Here is a 19,785-nt window from a genome sequence, read left to right on the forward strand (position 1 = left end):
TATTAAATTCCATGAGGGGTGCAGTTTCCAAAATGGGGTCACATATGGATATTTATTGTTTTGCGTTTATGTCAGAACTGCTGTAACAATCAGCCACCCCTGTGCAAATCGCCTCAAATGTACATGGCGCACTCTCCCTTCTGGGCCTTGTTGTGCGCCCCCAGAGCACTTTGCGCCCACATATGGGGTATCTCCGTACTCGGGAGAAATTGCATTACAAATTTAGAGGGTCTTTTTTCCCTTTTACCTCTTGTGAAAATGAAAAGTATAGGGCAACACCAGCATGTCAGGGTAAAAATTTTTATTATTATACACTAACATGCTGGTGTAGCCCCAACTTCACCTTTTCATAGGGGTTAAAGAAGAAAAAGCCCACCAAAATTTGTTAGGCAATTTCACCCGAGTACGGAGATACCCCATATGTGTCCCAAAACTGTTGCCCTGAAATACGACAGGGCTCCAAAGTGAGAGTGCGCCATGCGCATTTGAGGCCTAAATTAGGGATTTGCATAGGGGTGGACATAGGGGTATTCTATGCCAGTGATTCCCAAACAGGGTGCCTCCAGATGTTGCAAAACTCCTAGCATGCCTGGACAGTCAATGGCTGTCCGGCAATACTGGGAGTTGTTGTTTTGCAACAGCTGGAGGCTCCGTTTTGGAAACAGTAGCGTACCAGACGTTTTTCATTTTTATTGGGGAGGGCAGGGGGGCTGTGTAGGGATATGTGTATATGTAGTGTTTTTTACTGTTTATTTTAGGTTAGTGTAAGTGTATTGTAGTGTTTTTAGGGTACAGTCAAACGGGCAGAAGTTTGCCGCTGGGAGTTTGAGCTGCAGCACTCACTGTAAACTTCCGCCCATGTGAGTGTACCCTGAACATTCACATTGGGGGGAGGGGGGGGGGGCAAACATCCAGCTGTTGCAAAACTACAACTCCGAGCATGCCCTTTGGCTGTCTGTGCATGCTGGGAGTTGTAGTTTTACAACAGCTGGTGGCACACTGGTTGTGAAACACGGCGTTAGATAACAAACTGGTGTTTCACAACCAGTGTGCCTTCAGCTGTTGCAAAAACTACAAATCTCAGCATGCAGTTACAGCAGAAGGGCATGCTGGGACTTGTAGTTATGCAATAGCTAGAGGCATACTCCTACAACTCCCAGCATGCCCTTTGGCTGTCCGTGCATGCTGGGGGTTGTAGTTATCTAACAGCTGAAGGCACACTGGTTGCAAAACACTTCAAAGTTTATTACTTAACTTAGTGTTTCCAAACCAGTGTGCCTCCAGCTGTTGCAAAACTACAACTCCCAGCATGCATGGTCTGTCAGTGCATGCTGGGAGTTATAGTTTTGCAACAATTGCAACAGCTGGAGGCACTGAGGTAGGAAACGGACAATGTTTCCCAATTAGTGTGCCTCCAGTTGTTGCAAAACTACAACTCCCAGCATGCCCAGACTGCCCAGGCATGCTGGAAGTTGTAGTTCGGCAATATGTGAAGGATCAGATGTTGCCGAACTACAACTTCCAGCATGCTTGGGCAGTCTGGTATGCTGGGAGTTGTAGTTTTGCAACATCTGGAGGTCCACAGTTTGGAGACCACTGTATAATGGTCTCCAATCTGTGCTCTTCCAGATGTTACAGAACTACAACTCCCAGCATGCCTGGACAGACTGAGCATGCTGAGATTTGTAGTTTTGCAACATCTGGAAGAACACAGATTTGAGACCATTATACAGTGGTTTCCAAACTGTGGACATCCAGATGTTGCAAAACTACAACTCTCAGCATGCACAGAAAGCCAAAGGCTGTCTGGGCATGCTGGGAGTTGCAGTTTTGAAGCTCCCAGAGGCAGCGGTGAGATCGCTTTACGGCGATCTCACTGCTGCCAATGAAGATGCCGCCCTGCTGCTGCAAACTCACCGCGGGGACGCACCACCTCCGGGACCGCCTGGAGGATGCCGCTCGCGCCGGGACCGCTCGGGACACCGCATGGCCGGGTAAGTGACGCCGGGGGACGGGTAAGGGACACTTTGCAGAGCGGTGTGTGTCCTGATCCCCGTGATCGGACTCACACACCGCTCTGCTAGGTATTCTCATAGCGAAACGCTGCTATCAGCTAGTCAGATTTGACTAGCTGATAGCAGCGATCGCTGGGGGGGGGGGGGTATTGGGGGATGAAACCACCCGTGGTCGCATGGTAAGATGGCTGGCTATCAGTGATAGCCACCATCTTACCGGGCGCTACGGGATGCTGCGAGTAGCGGAAAAAATGTTCATGGCGTACCTGTATGTCATGGGTCGGGAACACCTTGCCACTCATGACGTACAGGTATGTCATAGGTCGGGAAGTGATTAACATTGACATGACAAGTGGCTCATTTCCAGAAGGAAAAGAACTTGGTCTGCAATGCCACCTACTGAATGTAGCTTCCCTTACAATTTTTGACCCTTATTGCATACTCTTACACCAGTTTGGTTGTTTCCTTAAAGGAAAAATGTCAGCCTGTTCACCCACCCTAACACCAGTATAACAGGGGTCCAACAAGGGGTCACTTAGTAAAATATGTCCAGTAGGTCCTGAGCTATGTCCCCTAGAACATCCTCTGCTGAATTCAGTGAATTACACGCCAAAGGCAGGGCCCCTCCATCGCAATTTACATATTTATGGTCTATGACTTCACGTCCTGTCACTGGTCTCTTCATAGAGCGCATGCACCGACTGGGGGCCCACATGACCAGCGACTCCAATAACCACGAACCCAGAGCAATGAGCAGTGGACGTTCATAGATGTGTGAGTATGCATGCAGCCCAAATGTTGCTCACTCCCTTCAGAGACAAAGATTTACAGCAATATAATACAATGAAGATAAGAAGCACTCACCAATACAGTGCAAAATATCCTAATTTATTGAAAGTGCAGACGCAAAGACAAAGTGGGATCCAGCATAGATGCCACTAACCACAAGTGTGGTCTGAGGAAGCATTGTGGTTAGTGGTATCTATTAGAGATGAGTGAATCGAAGCAGACAAACCCGAATTTCAGGAAATAATCGATTTGCAACGAATGCGAATATCCCCGCGATTCTATCGCGCAAATCGCTTCATTAAAATTTTACAGCATTCCAGGCTTCAGGACACCTAAAATGGCGGATCCACATGACAGTACATGGGGCAGGGGATGCTGGGAAGGCGGGAAGGGAGGTAGGCGGGATGACCCTGAATCCCATGCATTATGCAGCCTATCAGCATTCATTGACCCCTGTGATGTCACAGCCCTATATAATCGGCAGCCATTATGCGGCTGCTTTTTCATGCGATACACTGCAGAGGGATAGGACGGCTGCGTGTCTCTGTGTGTTACAGACATGCTGAATTGATCATACTGCAGCGTTCCACTTCCAACTGCTAGTCACATCATCGTTGTGGACAAAGAGCAGTGCTTGTTCTCACTAAGAAGGATTTTGATGCCAGCCATTAACCTCCCAGTCACTTTATTCAGCATTTTATCAGAGAGGGGCAGATAGCTTTTTGTAGTCTCATACATATCAACAAGCTGCCTCAACTTCATGAACCGTATCACAGGAGGCAGGAATGATTTTTCAGCGCAGTTCTGTGTATTTTTTCCACAAGAAATCATCAGTAGTGTTGAGCGGCATAGGCCATATTCGAATTCGCGAATATTCGGGAATATATGGACGAATATTCGTCATATATTCGCGAATATTCGCATATTCGTTATCTCCTCGTTTTATTTTCGCATACGCGAAAATTCGCGTATGCGAAAATTAACATATGTGAAAATTTGCATATACAAAATTAGCGTATGCGAAAATTAGCATATGCACATTTTCGCATATGCGAATTTTCGCACGGCAGTCTCACACAGTAGTATTACAGCCTTCTTTACACCACACAAGCTGGAAGCAGAGAGGGATCACTGTGATGTGTACTGTGAAGAAAAAAAATAAAAATAAAAACGAATATTCGTAATTACGAATATATAGCGCTATATTCGCGAAATTCGTGAATTCGCGAATATGCGATATTCGCGAATAATATTCGAATTGCGAATATTCGCGAGCAACACTAATCATCAGCTGCTTATACTAGTCTGTAGATGGTATAAAAACCAATAGTTCACTCCATTCTTAATACTCAGTGCAATTTTGTGTTTAATGCACTTTTTTTGTGGTGCTGCACTGTTGTGTCCTGCTGTTGTGCAAAAATACATTTTTTCAGCGGACTGTAGTGCATTTTTCTGCCCTCATACGTGCATACCACATACCTACATCTAAGTAGTGTACTTTTTTGTACCTGTTAATCTGTAACAAGCCTACATACTGTGAAAGAATAGCCAAAAGTACTCATCGGCTGGTGTTTTACAAAATTAGTTTTTCGGTGCATTGTAGCAGATTTTTCTGCCCTCATAAGTGCATACCGCATATGTACATCTAAGTACTGTACTATTTTTTACCATTTAATCTGTCAAGGGCCTACATACTGTGAAAGAATAGCCAAAAGTACTCGTCGGCTGGTGTACTCGGATACTTTTTTAAGTGTACTGTAGAGCATTTTTCTGCCCTCATCAGTGTATACCACATACCTACATCTAAGTAGTGTATTGTTGTGTACCTGTTAATCTGTCAAGGGCCTACATACTGCTAAAGGACAGGCAAAAGTAATCACCGGCTGGTGTTTTATAAAAATACTGAGTTTTTCAGCGCATTGTAGTGCATTTTTTCTGCCCTCATAAGTGCATACCTCATACGTACATCTAAGTACTGTACTATTATTTACCTGTTAATCTGTCAAGGGCCTACATACTGTGAAAGAATAGCCAAAAGTACTCATCGGCTGGTGTACTGAGATACTTTTTTTAAGTGTACTTTAGAGCATTTTTCTGCCCTCATAAGTGCATACTACATACCTACATCTAAGTAGTGTACTATTTTGTGCCTTTTAATCTGTCAAGGGCTTACATACTGTGAAAGGACAGCCAAAAGTAATCATCGGCTGGTGTTTTAAAAAATACTGAGTTTTTAGGCGCATTATAGCGCATTTTTCTGCCCTCATAAGTGCATATGGCATACCTACATCTAAGTAGTGTACTATTGTGTACCTGTTAATCTGTCAAGGGCCTACATACTGTGAAAGGACAGCCAAAAGTAATCATCGGCTGGTGTTTTAAAAAATACTGAGTTTTTAGGCTCATTGTAGCGCATTTTTCTGCAGTCATAAGTGCATACTACATGCCTACATCTAAGTAGTGTACTATTTTGTACCTGTTAATCTGTCAAGGGCCTACATACTGTGAAAGGACAGCCAAAAGTAATCACCGGCTGGTGTTTTACAAAAATACAGAGTTTTTCGGCGCATTATAGCACATTTTTCTGCCCTCATAAGTGCATCCCGCATATGTACATCTAAGTACTGTAATATTTTTTACCTGTTAATCTGTCAAAAGCCTACATTCTGTGAAAGAATAGCCAAAAATACTCATCGGTTGGTGTTGTACTCAGATACTTTTTTAAGTGTACTGTAGAGCATTTTTCTGCCCTCATCAGTGCATACCACATACCTACATCTAAGTAGTGTACTGTTGTGTACCTGTTAATCTGTATGTGGGGGAACTATACTGCACCTAATGTGGGGGAACATACTGCACCTAATGTGGGGGAATTGTACTGCACCTAATGTGGGGGAACTGTACTGCACCTAATGTGGGGGAACTGTACTGCCAAGCCTAATGTGTGGGAACTACAACCTAATGTGGGGGAACTACAACCTAATGTGGGGGGAACTGTGCTGTGTACTTAAGGGGGTAGCCCACTAATAAGATAAAAGTGTGCATAAGAATTTTTTCATGTTTTCTTTATCTATAGTCCGGGCCTCCAACGGTCTGAGGGACCGTGAACTGGCCCCCCGTTTAAAAAGTTTGAGGACCCCTGCTGTAGCACATTTTTCTGCCCTCATTAGTGCATACCACATACCTACATCTAAGTAGTGTACTATTTTGTACCTGTTAATCTGTCAAGGGTCTATATACTGTGAAAGGACAGCCAATAGTACACACCTGCTGCTGTTCTAGACAAATACTGTTTTAAGTGAACTGAAGCGTATTGTACTCGCCTCATATACGCAATAAGTATGTCAGGCAGAGTAGTGAAATTTCAATTACTAAATCCATGATATCAATTTAAAAATCTTAAATTTAAATAAAAAAATCATAGATTTCAATGGTCTCGTCATGCTGCTGCAAACTCCAGGCTGTGCCATTCAGACACTATATGGTCTTTTCCTACTGATGCCACCTCACAGGACTCCTTGCTAGATTAGGTCCTTTGTACCCACATGCCGGGGCCCGGGACACTAAAACTTGGGAGTTAAAAGTTCCATTTCAAAATCCTCAATTTCAATTTCAAAATCTTAGATTTCTATTTACAATTCTTGTATTTCAATTCCTTCCTAATGCTTCAGCCACCTTCAGGCTGTACCATTTAGACACTACATGGGCTCTTTATACTTTCCCCACCTCCAGACTGTGTCATTCAGCAAGTATATCATTTTCTGATGCTACTGAGACTGGGATATTAACTCCAAAAATTTTATGGTAGCACTAGCTAACAAATGCTAAATTGAGATTTCAAGCTTGATCTTTCAATGTAAGGGGTTATGAAACCCTCTTGGGTACTGCTGATGCCTGCTCCTGACTGCTCCTGTGTCTTTCAGGAATTACATGGCTTACTGATGATTCTTGGCTTGTGCCTTAAATTTTTGGATGTTTAGCACTAGCTAAATACATGCTTAATAGAAATTTCAACATTGATCTTTCAATACAAGGGGGTATGAAACCCTCTGGTGTACTGCTGATGCCTGCTCCTGACTGTGTGTTTCAGGAACTACTTGGCATATTGATGCTTCTGGGCTTGGGCCTTACATTTGTGAATGTTTAGCACTAGCTAAATACATGCTTAATAGAAATTTCAACATTGATCTTTCAATGTAAGGGGTTATGAAACCCTCGGGTGTACTGCTGATGCCTGCTCCTGACTTATGTGTCTTTCAGGAACTACTTGGCTTACTGATGCTTCTGGGCTTTGGCCTTAAATTTTTGGATGTTTAGCACTAGCTGAATACGTGCTTAATACAAATTTCAACATTGATCTTTCAATGTAAGGGGTTAGGAAACCCTCTGGTGTAGTGCTGATGCCTTCTCCTGACTGTGTGTTTCAGGAACTACGTGGCTTATTGATGCTTCTGGGCTAGGGCCTTAAATATTTGGATGTTTAGCACAAGCTAAATACACGCTTAATAGAAATTTCAACATTGATCTTTCAATGTAAGGGGTTATGAAACCCTCTGGTGTACTGTTGATGCCTGCTCCTGGCTGTGTCTTTCAGGAACTATTTGGCTTACTGATGCTTCTTGGCTTTGGCCTTAAATTTTTGGATGTTTAGCACTAGCTAAATACATGCTTAATAGAAACTTCAACATTGATCTTTCAGTGTAAGGGGTTATAAAACCCTCTGGTGTACTGCTGATGCCTGCTCCTGACTGCTTCTGTGTCTTTCAGGAACTACTTGGCTTACTGATGTTTCTGGGTTTGGGCCTTAAATTGTTGGATTTTTAGCACTAGCTAAATACATGCTTAATAGAAATTTCAACATTGATCTTTCAATGTAAGGGGTTATGAAACCCTCTGGTGTACTGCTGATGCCTGCTCCTGACTGTGTGTTTCAGGAACTACTTGGCTTATTGATGCTTCTGGTCTTGGGCCTTAAATTTTTGGATGTTTAGCACTAGCTAAATACATGCTTAATTGAAATTTCAACATTGTTCTTTCAATGTAAAAGGTTATGAAACCCTCTTGTGTACTGCTGATGTGTACTGCTGATGCCTGCTCCTGACTGTGTGTTTCAGGAACTACTTGGCTTACTGATGCTGCTGGGCTTGGGCCTTAAATGTTTGGATGGTAGCACTAGCTAACATGCATCTTCAAAAGAGATTTCAACATTCACCTTTTAAAGTTAGTGGTTGTGAATCCCTCTTGTGTACTCATGCTGCTGCCTGCTCCTGTATGTGTCATATAGCAACTGTCACGATTCGTCTTACAGGTAGTGGATCCTCTGTGTCAGCGAGGGATTGGCGTGGACCGTGCTGGTGGACCGGTTCTAAGAGGCTACTGGTGTTCACCAGAGCCCGCCGCAAAGCGGGATGGTCTTGCTGCGGCAGTAGCAACCAGGTCGTATCCACTAGCAGCGGCTCAACCTCGCTGACTGCTGAGAAGGCGTGAGACAGAAGGACTAGGCAGAGGCAAGGTCAGACGTAGCAGAAGGTCGGGGCAGGCGGCAAGGTTCGTAGTCAAGATGGATAGCAGGAGTTCAGGTAACACAGGCTTTGGACAACACTAAACGCTTTCACTGGCTCAAGGCAACAAGATCCGGCGAGGGAGTGCAGGGGCAGTGAGCAGATATAGCCAGGGAGCAGGTGGAAGCCAATTAAGCTAATTGGGCCAGGCACCAATCATTGGTGCACTGGCCCTTTAAGTCTCAGAGAGCTGGCGCGCGCGCGCCCTAGAGAGCGGAGCCGCGCGCGCCAGCACATGACAGCAGGGGACCGGGACGGGTAAGTGACTTGGGATGCGATTCGCAAGCGGGCGCGTCCCGCTGTGCGAATCGCATCCCCGACGGCCATGTCAGTGCAGCGCTCCCGGTCAGCGGGACCGACCGGGGCGCTGCAGGGAGAGAGACGCCGTGAGCGCTCCGGGGAGGAGCAGGGACCCAGAGCGCTCGGCGTAACAGCAACTACATGGTTTAGTGATGCTACTGAGCCTAGGACATTACCTATATATGTTTATGGTAGCACTAGGTATCATACATCTTTCATTGAAATTTCAAAGTTCATCTTTTATTATTATTAGAGATTGTGAGGCCTTATTGTCTCCGCATCTGACGCCAACTCCAGGCGGTGCCATTCAGACACTATATGGTCTCCTCATGCTTCAGACAACTCCAGGCTGTGCCATTAAGGCAATATATGGTTTACTGATGCTGCTGGGCCTGGGTCTGGGAATAAAAATGTTGTTATGGTAGCACTAGCAACCCAAAATCTTTGGTTTAAATTTCAGAATTCATCCTGTAATCTTAGGGATTGTGAAGGCCTAGTGTCTACTCATGCTGCTGCCAACTCCTGGATGTGCCATTCAGACACTATATGGTCTCCTCATGCTGCCAACACCTCCACACTGTGTCATTCAGCCACTGTATGGTCTCCTCATACTGATGCCCCCTCCAGGCTCTGTCATTGTGCCGCTCTGCGGCAGTGATTCTAAAAGTGATGCCGGTAATCTGCATGTTATTCTGAATTACAGTATTATTTCACAACCCCAGCACACTCCATATGCGTGTTAGAACACAGCAAAGTGTTCTACACCCCTATTGAGACTCTCTGTAGGCCAGAAATAGCCGTTTTAAATATAGACTTGCCGCAAATAAATTAGGATCGAACCAAATTTTTTCTAAAAATTCGGCGAATTGGCCGAATCAAAATTTTCAAAAGTTCACTCATCTCTAGTATCTATGATGGATCCCGCTTTGTCTTTACGTCTGCACTTTCACTATTTGAGGACATTTTGCACTGTACCCGGTGAGTGCCTCCTATCTTATCTCTATTGGACTATACTGCTGTTTTTTGTTGTATCTGAAGTAATTAAGCACCACCTGGGCTGCATGCATACTCACCTGCATCGACAAACGCCCACTACTCATTGCTCGGAGCTTGTGGGTATTGAGTGGAACAGTTGTGTCTTTTTTGCTGTTGTACAAATCTTATTTGAAGCTAAAGGAAATGTTTGGTGGAGGCGATTACTGCTGAAGGAGGATCTACAGGTTATCAAATTCAATAGTTCACTTATATATTTTTTTCACCCTGCACTGTGAATGTCTACCCACTGTGCTTAATAAAAGTCATGAATGTGTGGTAGCCCAGTACAGGATGGTGTTTCCCCGTACCTTCCCTGCCCTGTTAGGCAGTGTCCCTTAGTGTCCCCAGGGCCCCCTGCAGTTGTTTCCCCATGTAAATATGTTGTGTATTATATTGTGTATTGTACCTTTAATAAATGTACCGAGTGATTGTTACCCAGGAGGTACTAGTGACCAGCTGACCTCAAAGGTGACCTATGGGCTCCCTGCTAGACTCCCCCATATAAGTCCTGGGAGGAGCTTGCATTGCTCTCTTTTCTCCAAGTCTTTGCTGAGGTCAGTCGTGCCTAAAGTGTGTGTCCAGAGCAGTGGAGGCCTCAAGTCAAGTTCTGCAGCCTCAAGTAAAGTTCTGCAGCCTCAAGTGAAGTTCTGTAGCCTCAAGTAAAGTTCTGCAGCCACAAGTCAAGTGCAAGTAAGCTGAAGTCACTGTCCTGTCAGTTAAGTCAAGTCTTCTGTCTACTCAGCGTGGCCTGCACTAAATTCTCTTATTTACTACAAGTCCCAGCAAACCTGTGAGGTCTCTGTGTCACTGGTCACCTCCTTGGACCCCGGCTGTACTGCATAGACTGTAACAACTGTCTACCCTCAGTAAAGCTTCCGTCAGTGTCTTCATTGCCTCCATGCCTAGCCTAGGATCCAGCGGTATACCTTCAGGTGGTTAAGACTAAACCACGCCCTGGCATCACAAACACAAGGGGTTAATACCATCTGCCCCTAGGGTAACAACATCTGCCTTGCACCTCACACCTCATCGTGCATCGTGATCATTATTGTCCCCATGGTTGGCCCAGGATAGCTGTCTTAACCTCAGAACATGGAGGTTAATGTTGCCCTGGCGTTACTAACTGTGTATTACATCATTCACCCACGTAGACACCACACTACAACTGTTTATGTGCTGTTAGTTGTGTTTGTATATAATTGTGATAACATTCAAACCTCAGGTTTATCATATATGTCTGTATCCACTTATAAAAATGTTATACAATACTAAACATTTAAAAAAAAAAGATCGGCCCTTTTAATCAGTGTGACCGATATATGTATGGTGATGTAGATATATGCCACCATATTGAATACTATAATTGAGTAAAGGTGATGCTTAGTATAAAGACATTTTTGTGTCACTATCTATATAAAAAAATAACAATTCTGAAGGCCATTGAGCAGACTGACTCTTCCTCTTCTGTACAGATCTCATTATCATCAGGACAGGATTACAATAAAAGGTGACCCTTAATACGGTATACAGCTAGAAAAATATAACAAGATCCACCATCACCATTGATAATAAGTAATTGACCCAACTAATCTCCTCCCCTTGCCAATGACATCTGCAAGGGTCATAGAGCATGACCAAAACACTCTTTTAAAGAAGTCAAAAGGTCGTTTTTCATGGTCAATGTGGCTGCTGTAAAGCAAACCTCTAAACAGTTCACAACAAAGATGGCTGCCCCCATAATTATGTAAAGAAAGTACAATAAAAAAAATAAAAACAGGTTAGAAAGAAAGAATATATCTTAGTATCTGGCTTTACAAAAAAAATAAAAAAGAAATAAAAAACATTGTATTTACAGTGACATTATATCATAGCCTTATAAATGTCCACATAGATTGAAGCAGAATAATCAAATACTAACACCATTAACTATATAAATACGTTACAAATGATAATTCTTACGTTGTGCATAAAAAAAAAACTAATTGGAATGGATGAAATGGGCAGAAACTGTTAAAATGCTAATTGTATTATGTGATTGATATTCTGCCCAGTCATAATAAATAACCACAAATAGCAAATATGCACTACTGTAACGGCCGACATATGGCGCGTAAGATACACAAACAGTCTCTCCCATAATGATTTTGCTGCGGCTGCATTTGACATATATAACCGGACCCCTTCATTACTTTTTTCCACCAATGTTAAAAAACTAAAAACCTTACAATTCTCACACTATGTCTGAACCTTATATTTTTCTTCATTTTAATATATCCAGATGGAGGGGTAACCTCTAGGGTTAATTAGAGGTATGCCGTACCACAGCAGATGGCATTATAATGACACCGCTTCCTTTTCCAACACGAAGCCCCTCCATCCTGTGCATCCAATTACTACAGTAAGAGGTGGCTCCATCTGAGTGGTTTTGGCTACACACACACGATATAGATAGTTTTGCCAATACGCCTCATGAATCTGTCCATCAAACCGGCCTTATACTTTGTAGCTCATTACTTCCAGAATATTGTTGACTTATAGACATGTAGAGAAATAAGCCAACTGTTATCCCCTAAAAGACATGGCCTGTTTTGTGCCTTCAGAAGGCAGCGATTAGATGTAGTTCTGTGTATCAGTTCTGGGGTACGTAGGACCTGTTGATTACATTTTAATTATCTTAAGAGAAAGAGTGGAAAACATCAATTCTGCCATTGTTCTCCACGGCTGTATTGGGTTTTGACATGAATCCGTACATACCTCTCATTAGTTAATAGACCTCTCCAGTGGTGAGATTTAAAAGAAAAAAATGCAAACTAGGCTTTGGGGCCCATTGGGTGTTCCCTTCAGCTGCTAGTGCCCAGCACAGTTTAGCCCCTTCACCTGTTAGTCACTCCCCTCTGTGGGCTGGTCACCTCCACTACCCCCATATTGATTGCCACTAGGTTGTACCGCTTCTCCCCTGTAATCCTGCGCATGTGCTGTAGAGCAATGTTGATGTGCATGCGCGATTAAGTACTCTTCTCCTGGCATCACAAGAGTGATGTTTTTCTGGTTTCCTCGGCAGCTGGTCTGTGCTGACAGATTGTACAAGTGCAGAACATGTCTGAGGAGGCTGCAAGAAGAATATATTACTGTGCATGCACCACCCTGTTGCTCTATGGTGCTTGCATGGGATCACAGGGGAGATGGTGGGATTACAGTACAGCCTAGTGGCTGTCAATTAGGGGGCTAGAAGAGGTGACAGCGCATAGAGGGGAGTGACTAACTGGTGAAGGGGGCGGTCTCTGCTCGGTTTTAGCAGCCAAGGGGAACGGCCAGTTGGCACCAAAAGCCTAATTTGCGTATCATATTCCACATTGATATGTTGACGCTGGAGAGGTCAGTTAACAAATAAGGGTCATGTACGGATTCAGGTTAAAAACCCTATACAGCCATACCCTTACTTTATACCCTAAACAGCATTAGCCATTTGAATGGGCAACGTGTAATGTCTAGTTTCTCCTGTTGTGGTGCTGTAGGGAAATTGGACACTTACTAACTGGTTTTCCTACAGCCAATTAGTAGAGGTGCTAGCAGGGAGTTACTTTGTCTTTTGCGTATTGTCATGAGCACCATAACGTCTTTAACGTCCTAAAAAAAAAAAACTCTTACACTTTAAGGGTCATATTCAAAATTCTTCACATCAAAAATGTTGGGATTGCGCCAAACTGATCCAAGGTTTACACTAGTCACATCAGTTTGGCAAAAGTGGGCGTGTTAATTTCATACCAGCTCTTGATTGTCGTTTTTTTTTTTTTTTACTAAAAATAAATTTTAATCAATTATTAAAAAATACAGATAATTATTATTGTTATTATTTATTTTCATATATATATATATATATATATATATATATATTATTTTTATTTTTTTTTCATGGTCACCTGAACTCACATTTAACCTCTGGACATGTTTTATACATTTATTGCTTGTATGAGTACTAGTAATCATGGAATATTATGTGAAATGCTTCTTCCAGAATTTTTTTGCCGGTAAAAGAAATATTTTGGTGCCAAAATCATCAATTTTGACAACAAAAAAACAAAACAAAAGTGCCGCGAAAATGATCTCTCATATACTTTCATATTTTCAAAGCAGCACAATAGACCTTTGAAAATTGGAGAAAAAAAAAGGTGTTATTAATATCGGTGGAACAGAAATTTCAGTAGTTTTTGAATACCTGACCTTTGAGTGCTGTTTATTGTACATACAAAATACCGCATGTACTATAGTAGATATGGCAACAATTGTTGTACAGATTCCCAAACCCACCATGTGTAGAATCAGAAAAACTCTTGTGTAGTATTGGCTCCTATGGGCGCTGTTGTAAGGATCTCTCAACAAGTTTGTCGAGAGATATTCTTGAATTGGCTTTTCCATGACCAATAAACCACAAAAAGAGAAAAAAATAGAATATGAGCACTCACTTGTACTGTAAAACTTGACTTTTAATGAGACCATTAAGGTGCCCACCGGCCATAGAAAAGTTAAAATGGAGGGAGACAGTCTGTTTTAACGAGAAAATCCCGCTTCGTCTGGCCAAGGACAGACGAAGCGGGTGTTTTTCCCGTGAAACAGACTGTCGCCATACATTTTAACTTTTCAACGGCCGGTGGGCACTTTAATCGTGTAAATAAAGGTCAAGTTTTACAATATGAGTGCTCATATTCTATTTTTTTCTATTTTTGTGGCTATTGGTTTTCATAGCATACTGAAAATGCTATGATGCACACCCATCTACTACAATACAGCTCTGAGCGGGTCTTATATTCAGCATCATTTTTGTATAGTGCAGTGGTACCGCCTGCTATCTTTTGTGCCTTTATGGTTTTTCCATAACTTCGTACTTTTTTATTTTTATTTTACAGCTTTCTACTTTTTTACAGTTTCCTGCTGCTGGGCCGGTCTGGTTCCTGCTCGGCACAGTTTTATATCACCACACATTTTAAAGTCAGCCAAAGGACAGGGGAAATGATCAACTTCAGGTGGATATAAAATCATTATCAAGGTTAGGTAGATCCTCTCCTGTCACTTCTATTGTTAGAGACAATGTAAAAGACAAGTGACTTTTGACATTTGTATTTCCTTGTAAATTTAGTGAGTAAGACCCAGATATATCATCACATCCAGACATTCTAGATGAGAATGCATGATTTAGGATTACTCAGGAAACTTTCGCTGGAGGGGTTATCTTCTGCCTCTTGTGCTGGAGAAATACATGCACTACTTTATCCTTTTTTTTTATTTATTTTTTTGCACTATTATGGGGGAAACCATTTTGCTAGAGCTGTTTTTAACAGCATTTACTAATCTGCTTTACAGCAGGCCCCATGTAGATAAGACAACAATAGAAAGGACCTGTCCCATTCAGATGAATTGAAGACCCTACTGAGCATTCTCTGGGACCTTTGCAGAGGTCATTCTACAGGGAGGGGGAGATTATGATCTCTGCTGAGAATGGTGGTGGATGTAGTGTTATCTCTCTACTGGTGCCACATTCCGCTGTCCTCCTGTATGCTCTGAGAAGGAAGGCATTACTGGGAAATGATCTGTACAGAACAGGAAGTATCAGTTTAATTTTAGCCCTAGTGGGCAGGATGAAACCTGCAAGATGTCAGGATTATTACAAAATATAGATATTAAAATAGGAAATTGGAACAAACATAACCAGAAATACTTTAAAAATAGGGTTAGCATATTAAACAATAGGTCATTTATGACATATGGGAGGCTATCCACCATGATCCCAAAATAAACTAACACTAAAAGGATCCTCTTGAGTGTATGACACGCTGCTACTGATCCCGAATCATCGCTGCAAGGAAATATATAAGCTGGATTCTTCCTTCCACTGGACAGCTGACCAATACTGACATCCTTCTAATCTGCCCAGACACCTGGTATACCCTAGCAACAGGTGAGAACATATCCCCCACTATTTAGAGAACAGGAGGGGGGGGGGTAGTGGAAAAAGCCAACTACTACTTACAGAGCTCTCTATTTTGGGATACGAAGGCACCACCCGTGTGGCCCTATGCGTACAGCTCTGGGACCCTGGCATTCCCTTTTAACCTTCAGAATAGGGCCCCAAATCTTTCTTTTGCATGGAGCATGGGTCGGCACGTGTCCATGTTTTCTCTATGGGACTGCTGGAGATACACAAGTGCTGTAATCAGGTCTCTCTGGCACTCCCATAGAGTATACATAAAGCATGTGCTGACCCCATGCATTGCTCAGCAGAAATTCAGAGCCCTGTTATGGAGATGAGGGGGACCCCTATGATCAGACACCTATGCCCTATCCTGTGGATAGGAAATATTTTTTTAAACACCGGAGTACCCCTTTAAGGAGTATTCCTCTGCTGGTCCTAGAATCAGTGCTTATGGGAAAACCTGACAACAAGTGTTTAGTTTCCCTGGAGGGCCACCACAGGGGAAGTTAAAGGGAATATGTCACCAGAAAATGTCCTATTGTTTAATTCAGGTTTCAAGAATTCTTGGTGTTTTTTTAATTTTATTTTCCATTTGACTATCTACATTTTAAAATAACCATAGGAGGTTGCTGGAAAGGGATCTTTACAGAATTAAATTGAAAGTTGACACCAGTAAATTGAAAAGACTAGATGTAAATTTCACAGCTCAGCCTCCCCTTCCTATGGAATTTCCTGTTCAAAGGTCACAGAGTATGTCCAGTAGCCTTTCCAATTCCCATCAATAGTACAGTTCCTGTCTATTGCTGCCTATGTCCATGGGGCTTGCTATAAAGCTCAGGCAAGATGGCAGCTCCCATTATAATGTACAAAAAAAATACAATCAGAAAATAAAAACAGATAAAAAAGCACATCTTTTAAGTATTTGGCCCTAGGTTTGTAAATCAATGAGCTGTCTGTGTAATGCATGACCGGACAGGACCTCCAGAGTTAGAGACACTCTTTGTAACTGCTCTAGGCTGTGGCTTAGAGATGAGGGTCCTGGCCAGGAGGTCCATCCCCCTCTCCCCATTAAAGGGGTGCTCCACCGCTTAGATATCTTATCCCCTATCCAAAGGATAGGGGATAAGATGCCTGATCGCGGGGGCCCGCCGCTGGGGACCCCCATGATCTTGCACGCTCCACCCCGTTAAAATCAGTCCCTGCTCGCTCCGGGTCTGATTATTGTCAATCACGGGGCCGGAGCATTGTGACATCACAGCTCCGCCCCTGTGTGCCATCACGCTCCGCCCCCTCAATGCAATCCTATGGGAGGGGGCGTGGCAGCTGTCACACCCCCTCCCATAGACTTGCATTGAGGGGGCGGGGCATGATGTCACATGGGGGGGAGTCACGGGGGGGAGTCAGTACCTCCAGCGCTGCCGGAAGCAGATACAGGTGGGTGCTGCATGCTATATTGCGGGGGTCCCCAGCGGTGGGACCCCCGCGATCGGGATAGGGGATAAGATGTCTAGGGCGGACTACCCCTTTAATGCAGAGTTTCTTCTAAGGATGTATTATGGGTGTTTTAATAATTCAATACTTATAATAGGAACCCTTAATTCATTAGATAAATAAATAATTATTGTAAATAGCCACAATCTTGAATAGTAACAATAAAATCTCTTAGTAAATAATTACAATAGGTTGGCATCGGAATTACCCTTTAGGTAGTTCTTTTTATAATAAAACATATCTTTTTTTTTAATAATATTTCATTATTTCATTTGTTTTCCCTCCTGCTGAATATTTCTAATATGCACCAAAATCCTCATTAAATAAGTTATATTAAGTCTCCGCGCAAATCTCACATTCAGTAACTCTTTTAGATATATTCATACAGTATATGGGTTCCTTTGAAAACTCACATATTTGCAGGGGCGTGCAGAGCGCTCATTTAATCCTTAAGAAAAAAAAATTTCTTTCTTTTTTTTCTTTTTTTTTAATCTCATCTGTACAAATAAAACATTCATTCAGATTTTACTATATCAGTAAGCTCTCAGAAAAGAAAGAAGAGGCAGATCTGTCACCACTGCGAGACAGGATTAGCCCCACACAACATTCTCCGGCTGAAGTCACCGCGCACCAAGGCGCCCAACCATAAATTGTACTGCGCAAATCAATTGGAATTAAACAAAACTCTTGAATGGTTCCTTGTAGCAGGGAAGTGTTCAAAACAGCATTAGAAAGGGAAATAAGGCAACAGAGAACCGGAGGCTCTGAGGGTGAAAAAATGTATTCGCTCCTGAAATATTCATTACCGAGATGCTCTTTAATATGCGGCGATATCTGAAGTGCCGTTAAACAAATTGAGGGCAGTGAAAAAAAATGAGGGATCTTGACACTTTCAGAATGGAGGGATCTCATCCGAACGATAGAACGGAAACAATTGACCGGATACAATGAGATGTTAATAAAAACGGTCTGGTTAGTAAAGTTAATTATCTTAAAAATAAATAAATTACGGTGGTACAGTGAATTTAAAGGGGTATTTCGGGCAAAAACATCTTATCCCCTGTCGAAAGGATAGGGGATAAGATGTCTGATCGCGGGGGATGCACGGCGCTGGGACCCCCCCCCCCCCCCGCAATCTCCCTGCAGCAGCCCGCATTCTATGCGTAGCTGCGTCTGAAGTTTCAGAAACCGCCGAGCTTCCAAGACGGGGATGTGACGTCACGCCACGCCCCCTCCATTAATTTCTATGGGAGGGGGCGTAACGGCCGCAACGCCCCCTCTCGGAGGCTTCCGAAACTTCAGATAAAAAAATGTAGCTTTATTATAATATCAAATGCACTGCTAACAGCATGTTTCTGAACTAGAATGGGCCTTCCTTGGGCATGCACCTACCTGAGAAAGGGACCTCTCTAGGCTGGAGACGCATTGTAGACAGTGCATTTGATACTGTAATAAAGCAACACTTAAAAACACAACGTTAAAGGTGTACTCCGCCCCTAGACATCTTATCCCCTATCTAAAGGATAGGAGATAAGATGTCTGATCGCTGGGGTTCCGCCACTGGGGACCCCCCCACGATCTCCCTGCTCCACCCAGCGTTCATTTAGATCGTCGGGTGCAGCACCTGAAGGGTCGTGACGTCATGGCTACACCCTGCTTGCAACATCACAGCCACGCCCCCTCAATGCAAGTCTATGGGAGGGGGCGTGACGCCCCCTCTCATAGACTTGCATTGAGGGGGCGTGATTGTGACGTCATGAGCAGGGCATGGCCGTGAAGTCACGAGCCTCTGCCCAGCATCACCAGTCATCCAGCATGGAGCGAAGTTCGCTCGGTGCACCGGATGGCTGGAGTGCCGTAGCCGAGATCCCAGTGGCGGGACCCCCTGCGATTAGACATCCCCTATCCTTTGGATAGGGGATAAGATGTCTAGGGGTGGAGTACCCATTTAAGTTGCTTCTTTTTCTACTTTTTTGTACAGTGCTTTGAATTGTGCTTATGGTATATGACTTTGGCTGATCGGACATGTTTTCATGAGCGTTAACTCAAGCAGCAGAAGTGGAAAAGTCATTTTAACTGCATGTTACATTAAATCAAAGTTGTTTGGCTCTTAGCTCAACTACAATAGGTGAGTGCTTATACTCCCATGCTGTGACTCTATTTTTGCTCATTATGATCCTGCACATAGGACCCCTGTGATCCTGTGGATAGGGATAAGATATTTTTTACTGGACAACCCCTTTAATGGGGAAGGACTCAGGAACTGCAAGGGGTTACCTCTTCATTAAAGTAGGGCTAAGCAACTGTGAGGGTTGTCCCTACATTATCCACCCCTTTGTAAGAGTCCATATACAAGGCATTTCCCTGAACAGAGAGCAGACGAGAATTTAACTGTTGATCTATCTATTCCAAATTACTTCAAAATAAGCAAATACAATATAGACAAATCCATTGAACATTTTTCGGTAAGTTAAAGAGGTTATCCAAGATTAGAAGAAGCAAAGATGATTTCTTTCAAATACAGCACCACTTTTGTCTTCAGTTTTTGTGTGGTATCGCAGCTCTGTTTCATTGAAGTGAATACATCTGAGTTGCAATGCAACATGCAAACTGAGGACAGGTGTGT

The sequence above is a fragment of the Hyla sarda genome, chromosome 2 (assembly GCF_029499605.1).
Source record: "Hyla sarda isolate aHylSar1 chromosome 2, aHylSar1.hap1, whole genome shotgun sequence".
Taxonomy (NCBI): domain Eukaryota; kingdom Metazoa; phylum Chordata; class Amphibia; order Anura; family Hylidae; genus Hyla; species Hyla sarda.